Here is a 13,187-nt window from a genome sequence, read left to right on the forward strand (position 1 = left end):
GTGGGAACGGTGCAGCATGCACTGAGTGCATGTTCAGTAGCATTGGCAGCAGGACAATACAGGTGGTGACATGATCAGGTGCTGATGGTGGTGGTGCAGATGGTGCAACAAGAGGTGCTGAGGTCGAGAGAAAGAAGAATGGAGAAGGAGACTGATGGTGGAGAGGTGTGGTTTGTCAAAGAGGGCCAAGTGGTAAGAGGTGGAAAGAGGAGGAGGTGGAAAACAAGAGGGCTGTCAGATGCTTGTGATTGGCAGGTGGTGGCAGACCTAAAGCCACAATTGGTATTCCCAGAGGAGATCTGTGTGACAAGGTTGCGGCCTGACATTGTCATTTGGTCAGGTGCAACAAGACAGGTCATCTTAGGGGAATTGTCAGTACCTTGGGAAGAGAACATGGAGGAGGTGCACGAGAGGAAGAGAGGAAAGTACAGTGAGCTGGAGGCAGAGTGCCGGGAGAAGGGTTGGCGAGTTTCGTGTCAGCCATTTGAGGTGGGGTGCAGAGGGTATATTGGCAATTCCTTTTCTGCATTTCTTGCTCGGCTGGGAGTGTGTGGGACAGAAAGAAGGAGGATGTGTGACAAGGTGGCCCAGGTTGCCTTGAAAGGCTCATTTTGGATATGGAGGAAGTTTATGGAGGCTCGTCGAACGGTGAAGGTTGGTTGTGTGTGGTTTTTTACACAAAGAATTAAGTTAAGCACCCCCCCCGTTTTTTTACAACCTCGCACATTACAAGGTTGTTGTCGTCAAAACAGTGTAATATACCCATGATATTGCTATATTTTCTGGAGAAGTGATATTATGGTCACATAAAAACATAACAATCATGCCGTTTTCAATATTTTATTCTGAATAATTTAAGGTGAAATTTATTGGGAATTTTAGGCATATTTTCACCTCAATTTAAGTATGGAGCTATAGGTCCATCACGGACAGTGTGGATGACGTTTATGTTTTCTAACGTACAGTCATTGTTCTGAGAAGACCTCTAGCGATCTTTGCGTCAATAACGTGTGTAGGACCCACGTGATCGGATCACTGACTCAACCCTACGTCTCATAGACCCTGTAAGCCGTCGTATGCGTTGCTGTGGCAGGTTGTTCCATTCCCGATGTAATGCACGTTCCAATGATCTCACAAGGTATGATCTCACATACCTTAGAATATATGCCAATGTATACATATACACAAAGAATATATATTAGGGGGTGCTTAACTTAATTCTTTGTGTAGGGGTGCTTAACTTAATTCTTTGTGTATATTATTATTTCTTATTTTGTGTATATGAGTGAATGGGTGAGGGTGTGTGTTTTTGCATGAATGAATTTTTGCATGAGTGTGTGTTTTTGTATGTTTAGTGGTGTATGTTGTAAGGGTAGGTGGTTGGTTGGTGTTGTGTGTGTGTGTGTGTGTGTGTGTGTGTATGTGTGTGTATGTGTGTGTATGAATGATCTGGTGTGTTTTGTTGGTGAGTGGTGAAGGGTATAAAGGTGGGTGTTTGAGTGTTCCACCATGTTTGTTTGGTGCTGTGGATTCTGGATGTGGAGGTGTTGCTGTTGTAGTTTGCGTTCGCACTGGCTGGGGGTGGAGGTATGTACGCATCCAGGTGTAGTTTCTGCATGTGGATGTGTATGTGCCCCTGCTAGCCCACCTTAGCTGACCGTATCGAGGTTGAAGGGCCGAAACGGGATGATGCTGAGGACCTCGACTGAGAACCCGGTCAGTGCGGCACACTTGTGACCAGGTGTGTTTTGAAAAAATATATATATATATGGTATAATATTGCACACCCAGGGGCACACCCAGAACATTTCCTAGGAAGGTGCAACCAGAACAGCTCAGGTTACCTATACCGAGTAGCAGAAATACACATAATACCAGAGCACAACATCAAGGGATGAGTGTGTGTGCGTCAACTACACTCGCTACCAACATTTGCCAACTGCAATGACCTGCAAGTAGTGCTAATCCAATCAGTTGATTTTTCTTCCTTTTAAGGACTAAGGGACAGTAGACCTGCTTGCCTTGGAATGTTTACAGGAATGTTTAGCTCTTCACCTATGCTGACTGCTTTGGTAAAGGTGGATCTAAACACTCTTTCATGCTTTTCTCATCGTTTTTTAATTAAATTGAGTACTTCATTGACAAAATGATTAGCAGAAAAATGTCGAGGTTTGTTTTGTGTAGTTCTCTGGACAACGGCAGGAGAACACTCAAAATGCTTTACATGACTGTCATGACAGACATTGCATGTTACATCCGTTCAGTGTTCTAGCTCTTCCATGAGCCTTGACTTTCTGTACAAGAAAAAGAAAGGAAAAAAGCTTAAAACTCTACCAGATAAAGGAAGGTCGTTTCTTTTATTGCTCAGGCAGGTGGTATTAACGAAAAGGTAACAGATTAATGCAGGGTGTTCTAAAAAGACCTGGACAAATTTGATTGTTAATATATTGAGTAGCACAAACGACACAACGATACCCTTTGTTTTTATGTGATACTGTCGTGCGACTCCGGTTAACACCAGAGACCGCGGATAGGCCTAAACGGATTTCATGGAGGCACACCTTCCCTACCCACAATATCCCAAAACACATTTCCTCCCCCACTGCCATTCAATTCTCCAGCACAATTCCATAGATGGTGTAAAAGATGTTCCAAAGGCTTCCATGGCCTGCCACATGTGAAATCCCATTCACATTGAACCAATACATTTCCATTTGCAACGCAATAATCATCACTCACTCATTTCCTCCAACCGCACGACCACATGAAAACACCTCACCACAACATCAACACAAACGCCACCCACAAGACTCCGTGGCACACATTCCATCCCCTCACCGGCCACGTCATCACTCTCACCCGCCTCCCAACTCCAAATTACGTGTCCAAATTTACAAAGCAAGTCCTGAAGCCTGGGACAGTAACCATCAAGGCCTTACCTCTACCTTGATATACAGGTAACTACGGTTGGTCAGGTCCAAAGTGCCATCCACCCATCAAAATCCCAAAATTTCTCATTGGACCAATCAAATTATTCCAAATTTCTCTTTTGTCCCCCCTATACAGGCAGGTATGTGGGTCCACATCCAACGGTGATCATCACTACACAACTACCTGTGGCCATGACAGCTCTGCACCTCTACCGTGCAAGGGTCATCGGGACAAGGTGAGCAGTCAAAACGCCAACATGGCTCATGAGCGTCTATAAGGGTGCGACCCACCATCCATCCTTCGGCCCCCCTGCGAGGAACACAGCTGCACTAGCCCCAGCTGGCCAATGTGGTGAGCACCTGCTGCCACAACAAACCCTACCGCACGCACAACCTCGGCCCTGGGGGAGACGGTCGCAGTGCTTGGCATTCCCCTCACGTCACCTACGCCGCCCTCGTCCACCAGTCCACAGAACCGCAGCCCCCCAGTGCTCACCCACACTTGACGACACCAAGGTCCAGTCAACAGCCATGCTCCACCAGGAGACCCACCCAGAAGACATGGTCCACACACCTGGGACACCCATAGCATCACGTTGACCCCCAGACCACATAACTACATCCCCATGATCCCGCGTCCCAAATATCGGCACAGTCGCCCCCGCAACCAGTTGAAAGCTGTCCTGCTACCCTATCAATTTCATCACAGCCTCCAACACTTTGGTCTACACACCTGGATCAATAATGGTGACATTGCTGTCAGTATCCACCATAACATTTCAAAATTCACCCTTAAATTTGCATCTAACCCACAGATTACCCATGCCAAACATTTTCCACAATTCACTCATTTTACCAAAGAAAGATGCTTTGCCATACACATGCCAGCCGAGCATGGCCCATTTACTCGGCTCTTTACACATTCCCATTCTCATCCCCATGTCCCTCTTCCCAAACCGAGAGTCCATAAATCATAACGGAACATTTGTGGAAGGTCACTCTCACAACATCACGTTCCACAGATGCCCCATGGTTGTCCGGCAGGCTATCTCCATCCCTGTCCATGCGGTTCGACCCGCGTCCATAGCCCAGCACAGCATGGCAGGTCACCACATGCTGGCTGTCCCAGAGTCTCAGGGAGAGGGTGCCAGGCCGCATGCCCGGGTGGTCACCACATCAGGCCCAAACTGGCCGTCCACGGTGCTACCACCAAAGCACGAGCCACAACACCTCCCCCTAGTGGTCCTCAATATCTGCCATCCCAGGCTTGAGAAACCACCTCGGACCCCCTGGAGGTCTCAACCCCCACCAGGGTCCGGTGACCCTGCCAGCCCGAGCCACCAGCTCGGATGGCGCCCCGACGGACAAGGGACACCACACTCCACAAGACCCCCCGTGGGGCCCATGTCGTACCATGACACCCATGGCTGGACCCCACATCCAAATCTCGCCAGCACAGCCGCCCCCCCCCCCCCCCCCCCCCAGCTGGCTGGCATCACCAAATTTGCAAAGGGGTAAGTTCTGCCCGAGGCCATCACCAATGACCTCGCCTGCTTCGAATTCCACAGCCCGGGGACCAACTCCAACCAAGGCTGCTCCAAATCAATTTCCCATTTTAATTTTCTTTTAGATTTTCTTTAAAAAAAATTCATTTCCCCTGCCAAACCGCAGCTGCAGGTAACAACCCCCTTTGGTTGTTCTACCCCTCCCTGCAGCTGGTCCACATTCCCTATGGGGACCAAACTCTCCGAGGCTCGACCTCCCGACTCTCCATTGTCCAAATCCAGCCCGGAGCCAACACACTCCCCCAACTGGTTCTGCAATTTTGCAGCCTCTGTTACCAAATCGTAGTGTACGTTGAGGGTCCCCATGGTCACCACAACCACCTCCTCGGACCGGCTCACCTCATCCCCCAAGCTCCTTTGGGCCTGGTGTTACGTGCTCCTCCCCAAACCCCGGTCATGGCAGAGAGGAGTCACGGCAGAAAGATGTGTTATGCTGTATGTCAAAGATCAATGGTGAAACCACACCAATTGTTACAAAACAAACAAGTATTGTATTAAGATCACACAAGAATAACAGTACAACAACAATAGTAATCAATTGCACAACCAATATATATTTCCTATGATGGTACCATCAGGTTCGTACAATATAACTCACTGTGCTCCAAGTTAGCGAAAAGACGAATATTCCCAATGTCTCTATTCCGGTATCAAGCCAAAGTCGATCCGCTCCAGTGATCATCAGAACGATGTCTAATCGAGACCAGAATCCCACTCGGTTGACAGTCACAGTCACGCTGCCACAGCTGCGCAAAGGTGCCCTCAAGGCGACTGGGAAATCACACCCTCGGGTATGGACGTTTCACGGCTCCCAATCGGCGAATCGCAGATTTCCCACTCAAAAGCCACCGTTACACACACACACACACACCAGATTAACGTCTGAATGCGGTGAAAATGGTTGAAGCGAAGTGAAAAACCTTGAACAAAGCGCAAATACTGCGCGAGGTAAAAATGGCCGACGGCCCGTTCTCACGGCGCAACGGCACTCCGATCATTCTCTTCGGAATCGACCGCAAAACCCGCCACGCAGGTTTATCTGTCACAGCAATGACAACTCTGTCGCACGAATCCCTTTCCCGGGAAACCCAAAGGTCACTCGTGACTCTCGTTCACCAACGTTCGCTCCAGACCTCAAAGCAGCTCGGCTTCTTGTCCGACTCGCTCGCTCCGCCTTCTCTCCTCTTCCTCCTCGTCGTCGTCCGGTTCCGGTTTCATTTAAAACATTAACTTTTTTACCTTTTGAAAATAGTAATCTCTATTTCCCTTACACGACAACAATAATAGTACATGGAACCAACAATGTTTACAGTGGATGAAAACCACAACAACGGAAGTGACGAATCCGTAACACTTCCCCCCCTCAAGAAAGAAAGTTTGAACATAGTGAAACCTTTCTTTGCAGGCAAAAACTCTTTTAACAAACAAAAGTAAAACTCACACACAAATGATCAATTCACGTGAACAACAATAATTAATATTCCCCAAAATAAAGCAACAAAACTTCCAAACAACCTACAGAAATTTCCAAAGTTAGTTCACTCTGGATAAAGCATCAGCAACGACATTGACCCTGCCCTTTACATGCTCAATTTCCAAGTTGAACTCCTGCAAAGCCAAACTCCATCTCATCAACCTCTGATTTTTCTTTTTTTCTTTTTTTGAATGAAGGTTAAGGGGTTGTGATCAGTGAATCCAAAGCAAAGCAAATCTATAGCACTTTTTGAAGGAGGCCGAGCTGAGAGCCAGGTTTCATGGTGGTTGGGTGGTGAGGCCTGGAAGTATTCACTGCATGGACACATTTAGGAACGTGGAGTTCATGGGTTAATCCATGTAGGAATCTTGGCTCGGCTGCTCCTGAGCACTCAGTGCTTCCAACTCTTCTCTTGATCATAAAAATCATAATCACAGTTGTAGAGTCGGTGCTTTAGTCACGTGAGTAGCGGTCCCCATCTCGGCTACCACCGTAATAGTCATCCCGTCGAGAGTTGCCAAAACTGCACTGCTGCTGCTGGGAGCCTCCGTAGTAATCACGACTGCGGCCGCCACCAAAACTACTACTCCCACCCCGGGAGCCATAGCCACCCCTGAAACTACCTCCACGTTTTCCTCCTCTGTAGCCCCCTCGACGCCCATGGCCTGCCTTCTCTACTGTTATGGTCCGACCATCCAAATCCTTGCCATTCAAATCCTTTTCTGCATCTTTGGCGTCCTTTGTGTTTTCAAACATGACAAAGCCAAACCCTCTCGACTTTTGCGTCTCCCTATCTTTTATCAGCAGCACTTCCAAGAGTGGTCCATATTTGCCAAAGATAGAGTACAGAACATCTTCACTTGTGTCAAAGTTCAGTCCACCTACAAAGAGCTTGCCAACATTGCCTCCATCCATGACTTGTGTGTGCTGACACTTAGTTTCCGGGTACTCGACAAGAAGTGCCTGTGCAAAGCGTGACGTCAGTACGTTCTCCTTCTCTTCAGAGCGTTTCCTACCGATAGCACGAGTCGCAGCACAGGATGGAAAGATACCCGGAATCTCCTGCTCTAACTGTGCGGTGCTACTTTCCATACTAGGCTTCTCAACCAACATCGGACTACCAGAAACTCGCCCACCTGCCAAATCATTCCCGATAATAAAAGAGATTCCCTTTACAGGAAGAGTGGCTTGTAAACCTATGGTGACCGGTCCTCACACCAAATCAGACTTCAAATGGATGACATGAAGTGGAGCTTTAACATAGCCACCAACCCCCTGTAAAAGAACACTAACACCAGTTGCCATCTTCTCTGACAATGGCAAAATGCCCTCAAGCATCAAAGATTGATGTGCTCCTGTGTCTCTCAATACACTAACAGGTCTCTGGTTAGTCAAGTCCCCCTCCAGCGACACAAACCCCTCTGAAATAAAAGGTTTGTAACCCTCTTGAACAAGGTCGTTCTTTGATGCCGTAACTTTGGCATGGGAACTTTCACAAGGCACTGTCCTCCATCAAATGCCCGGGTTTCTTGCAAAAAGCGCAAGTCGGCCCGGAGGAAAAACTCGTGGTCTGCCTCGGGCCCCCCGGAAGATAAGTCTGTCTTGGAACTGTAGTCTTCTGATCCCTAAAAGTCGCGGTATCAGATTTGTCCCCATAGTCATCTCTAGGCCGCCTCCATGAATATTTGTTCTCCGCTCCTGATTTACCATAACTGCCCTGGCTAAATCTTGGCGGGAAGTTAGGTTTGTGGAACCCCATCCTGTGTGTCAAGGCATAGTCATCTGCCACGGTTGCTGCCTCATACAACTCTGGTACTTTCTTTTCATCCAGATGTACTTTAATGTCCGCGTGGACACACTGTTTGAATTCCTCCACCAAGATCAATTTGAATTCCTCCAGCAACAGGTTGAAGTCTTTCCCAATCCCCTTCGAGTCACACCACCGATCAAATATGGTTTCCTTCATTCTGGCAAACTCCACATGGGTCTCACTCTCCCTCTTCCTGGCATTCCTGAATTTTTGCCTCCATCCTATCCTAGCCCGCCCTCGGCTAATTTACACTGCCACCCCATAATCTATTGCTCATGAGCCCCAGTGAGGAATGGTAGAACCACCATTCCTCCACACCGGGCACCATTCGCCAACACTATCGCCATTCATCCACGGCACTATGAGCCTCTCGGTGCGGAAATACATTTTCGTCATCACAGCTCGGCTTCGAAAAGCCGATCAATGCATGCGGGTGGTTGGTCGCCTGTTGGTTGGGTCCGTCCGGCATTTTCGATTCAGGGGAGGAGGTTTTGTTGGGCCAAGGTACCAGGCGCCATCTCGGCGCGGATCCTTTCGGTCCCCTGCACGATGGCCCAACCTTCCACGGTCGGAGCACCGCACCCGCCAGGGGGCGCGGTTCCGACCTCTCCTACCCCCCCCCCCCCTCGAACCGTGCCGATCGCCTTTCCCGCCAAGGCACGGCACCGACCATACAGGGCGGGGCCCGGCACGAATTGTGCACGCCGCCGTGTCAACGATCCCCACCGATCCCCGCTGCACACAAAGCACACCACGCCCTGAGGGCTCGCGTCGGCTATACGTCGCCCTAAACGCTGCCCTGGTCTGCGTCGATGCCCGGGCCGCGTTCTCAACACACCTCGCGACCAATTCCTCACTCGCACAACGCTGCGCTCCAGCCCCTCCCATACACTTCCTGCATTCTATTCCTGCACTCTCCCGTGCATTCTCCTTTCTTGCACACTCAGGTGCACACCACTCATGTGCACTCACGCAGTTTGCACACTCCATTATCACACACCCTCACACACATCCTGGCGCTCTCATACCACTCGCACACTCCGTTACACACTTGGCCATCGCACACCCTCGCGTGCACCCTTTTGTTACACACTCAGTAACAACCATGGGTGTGCACTCTCCCGGTACACACCCAATCAGCGCACACTTACCCACAGGTGTGCACTCCCCTGTTGCACACCCAATCATGTGCTCTGGTGTGCACTCCTGCACACACTCCACAACACGCTCTGGTGTGCATCCGCTCTCACCCTCCTCGTCCATCGCACACTCTGTTTCACACTCGTCTCCGACACACTCTTCCCACTCACATTCCGTCATACTCTCGCGCTTCGGTGCTCACTTTTTTGCACACACGCGCCATTCACTCACGTACATCGCACCACGGACCTTCCACGAGCGCCCGGGTTTCGTCGGGATCCCAAGCGCGCCAAAAATGTTTTCCCGCCAAACACTTTCGTGCCATACACACTCCTGCTCACCTTAAGGACCCTCTTCTGCGGCAGAACCTGCAAACTTTCATTTTTGTTAGGAAGCACGACATCACAATGCAAATCCAGACTTTGAGTGCATTCCATTTCGACCTCCCGTGTTACATGTACTTTCTCTGCCGTCTCTTCGGCCCCAATTTCAACTATGATTTCTTTGATTTATTTTTCTTCGACAACCGCCGGCGCGCATGAATTTGCCCTGTCCAATTCGGCGGCCGTCGGCTTTTCCATACCCCGAGTCGCGATTTATATACCCTCGGTCACTTTAGCCGTGCTCTGCTCTACGCGGCTCTCCCCGCGTTCCTCGCACTGCTTTACCTCGTCGCGTCCCTTTGCGACCTTCTCGCTCGGCTTGCGCACAAAGTCATCTCCCATTTTTTAAATTTGGCCACCCATTTTGCTTTCACATTTTTCCATGTTACTCCTTGCTTCGTCCCTCATTTCTTTCATGTGATTATTTGAGCATCCATGTTGTTTTCCAACCTTTTTAACCCATCTTTCATTTCACAACTCCATTCTTTCATGAGCGCTGACAGTTGAGTCATGAATGATTGCTCGTCCATAACCCCCACTTGCGCAGCGGCTCTAGCCTTCACCGCCACGTGCGAGGTGCCGCCATTACCAGTTGCCACACCCTTTTTGGCTTCCATTACTACCAACTGTCCCTCTCGGTCCTGGGTTATTAATTCTACCTCATTATTTAGCCCCACCGGCATCCGATCGCTTTGGCTAGCCATGGCAGGAATTAAAAATTTTGGATTTTAACACTAAATTTTGGTCGCTCGTAATTTTGGAGTGCGCTAAGCACACTTCGGGTCCTATCCCAAACTCCTGACACCAATTGTTGCTGCCAATATGTAAAATTGGTGTCCAAAATTTCGTCTAAAAAATTTCGTCACATTCCAAATCCCACTCCTGACACCAATTGTTGCGGATCTGCTGCCGGCCTTCTCCCCTTATCAAGGGGGGATAAATCCCCTTGTCTTTACTAGCCTGGCGCGACCCGAGACCTATTACGTCCCTTCCGGACAGCGCCATATAGGGTTTCGGGACCAAATTCGCTCGTACCTAAGTACTAGCGCTGCCCTGGAAGCGAGGAAATAAGCCTCGCACGAACCACGTGTGATGGTGATACGCCGAGCAGTTTGCGTACACGTGATCCGCGCCGTTATAACTAATGGAACCCGATTCAAGCGGTTTTTCCCATGCCACGCTTAGTCAATGGAGAAATCACAGAGACGATCAAATACAGAAGAAAAGAAAGAACAAATAGGTTTAATTTATTATGCACGTATTTACAGCTCAGGCCGAAGAGACACAGGGCAACTTAGACAGGCTTATGCTTAATACCCCAGGACAAACGGGCCCGTCTCACTCACACTCACACTCACAGGGGATTGCAGATGGGTAGGATGATGTTCACCAGCGCCACGGTGGTCGTCCAGGATCGGCCCCGTCTCACTCTCCACGGTCCCCGGCACGTCCTGCGAAGATGAAGGTAGGCGAAGGCAGGAACTCATATCGTGTCGCTCGAACAAACGGGTAATAATCTCGGGGCGATCGGTAGAGGGCGGACTTTGCGCGGCTGGCGGTTAATCAGCCGCGTTCACTCGCTTTGGCCGAACCGCGTAAGTTATCAACGCCCTGGCTGCGCCCACGTATTCCTCGTAACAAAGTTCATACAGTGCGAATGATTCCCTTCAAGCGCGTCTCCCTTCTCAGCACTCCGAACGCACGAGCTCTTCCAGCACACACCTCCCAACTTGACGAGCGCCTCTCCCTTCTCATAACTCAGGTGCTGCAACTGACGAGCGCCTCTCCCTCCTCATAACTCTCTCACGACTCACGAGCGCCTCTCCCTTCTCATGACTCAGAAGTCACTCCACCGCACCTCTCCCATAACTGGACTCACGCGCAACTCAACTGAGTACCGCAACTGACGAGCGCCTCTCCCTCCTCATAACTGAGGTGGGGGCTTTGCGCGATCGGTTTTATTGCCACGCCCTTAGCCCGATCGAATGTCCCAACCACGCCCTGTGACGCTGTGCTGCAGCCACATGCTGTGAGCCCTGATTGGTGACTCATGCTTACCGTCATCGCCTCGCCGCTGCGACGACCTCAACCCTCCTCCACCTGCCGAGGCCCACCTCGTGTTAACTCGCGCCCAGCACAACTAGGGCTTTTTAGCCGCAATGGATCGAGCCTATGGACGTGGAATGGTCTGTGGAAGTAGGGCCTATCCTCCTGTCTTTACAACAACGCAGGATTAACACTGGAAGGGGCCTACTCTCACATATACTAAGACATAACTATACTACAAATGAGGCTACATGTTGCTTGTGTGACTGTCTATGGGGGGCAAACCTTCAACTTTATTAACCTTTACTGTACCAATCTCAAAACCGCAGCAATATATGTATGTATATATATATATATATATATATATATATATATATATATATATATATATATATATATAATGTGGAAGGGGGGATCCATAGCTAGACTGGGGTAATGGTAAGTGCAGTACAGTCCGTGCAGTGTTTCGTGTAGCTTAGATTATCATGTACCAGTGACCTGGCAGAGCAAGTCGTTTGTCACACGCATGTTTATGTTGAGTATTTTGTTTGTGAGCAAGAACTTTGAGAATGTGTGAAATGCTTTGCTGATGTCTACTGTCGTGAGAATAGTGCATTTTGGTGATTTTCTATTGTTGAAACCTTCAAAGGTGTTTTGTGTGAGGAGAGTGCCGGTGGAGGGGTTTGATCTGAATCTGTGTTGGGTGTGTATGTGAGAGGGATGTGAGGGTTTTGTGAGTGTAAGTTAAGGTGTTCTGGAACTTTAGAAGGTGTGCAAAGTAATGTGATACTTGTGGAGAGTATTTGGTTGGTACAGTGGGGGATGTGTCTGGTTGTATGTTTATGATGTTTGTGTGTTCTGTTTTGTTACCGTTACCAGTTTTAATTTTGAAAGCTTGAAGTTCAAGGGTGTTGTCTGGTGGTAAAAGTGCTTTTGTGTGTTGTGTTATATCTGTATTGTGAATATATATGATGAGGCCTCCACCTCTGGTGTTTTGTCTGTCTGAGCGTGTGGGTATATCGATGGGGATGGTCGGTGTTTTGTTTTTCTCGTGTAATTGGGTGTATATGACCCCAGCTAGGATGACGAGAAAGGGAAGGACTGCCCCAGGGAGGGGAGGGGCGGTGGAGAGATGTGGGAGGGGTCAGGGGGAAGATCACTCCAAAAATAATAAATAAATAAATAAAAGTTTGTTGTGGATATGTGATGCATATGTGTGAGAGAGGTGTGTGGTGATTTGCGTAATTCTGTGTGAGGTGTTGATGTGGCAGATGAGAGTATGTGTGGTGATTTGAGTGATGTGTGGTGATTTGGGTGATTGAGTGTGATGTGTGGAAGATGAGAGTGATTTGAGTGATTGTGTGGTGATTTGAGTGATTGAGTGTGATGTGTGGAAGATGAGAGTGATTGAGTGTGATGTGTGGAAGATGAGAGTGATTTGAGTGATGTGTGGTGATTTGAGTGATTGAGTGTGATGTGTGGAAGATGAGAGTGATTTGAGTGATTGTGTGTGAGTTGTTCGTGTGGAAGATGAGAGTGATTTGAGTGATTGAGTGTGATGTGTGGTGATTTGAGTGATTGAGTGTGATGTGTGGTGATTTGAGTGATGTGTGGTGATTTGGGTGATTGTGTGTGAGGTGTTCGTGTGGAAGATGAGAGTGATTTGAGTGATTGAGTGTGATGTGTGGAAGATGAGAATGATTTGAGTGATGTGTGGTGATTTGAGTGATTGAGTGTGATGTGTGGAAGATGAGAGTGATTTGAGTGATTGTGTGTGAGTTGTTCGTGTGGAAGATGAGAGTGATTTGAGTGATTGAGTGTGATGTGTGGTGATTTGAG

General features: G+C 48.9%; 1 protein-coding gene across 1 annotated transcript in view; it reads left to right on the forward strand.

Annotated features, from left to right (window-relative positions):
• The window catches only part of LOC137433595 (SUN domain-containing protein 1), a 56,491-nt gene that overhangs the window by 4,184 nt on the left and 39,120 nt on the right, over window positions 1-13,187 (forward strand). The window lies entirely within an intron of this gene.

The sequence above is a fragment of the Myxine glutinosa genome, chromosome 10 (genome assembly GCF_964187855.1).
Source record: "Myxine glutinosa chromosome 10, kmMyxGlut1.1, whole genome shotgun sequence".
NCBI classification, from domain to species: domain Eukaryota; kingdom Metazoa; phylum Chordata; class Myxini; order Myxiniformes; family Myxinidae; genus Myxine; species Myxine glutinosa.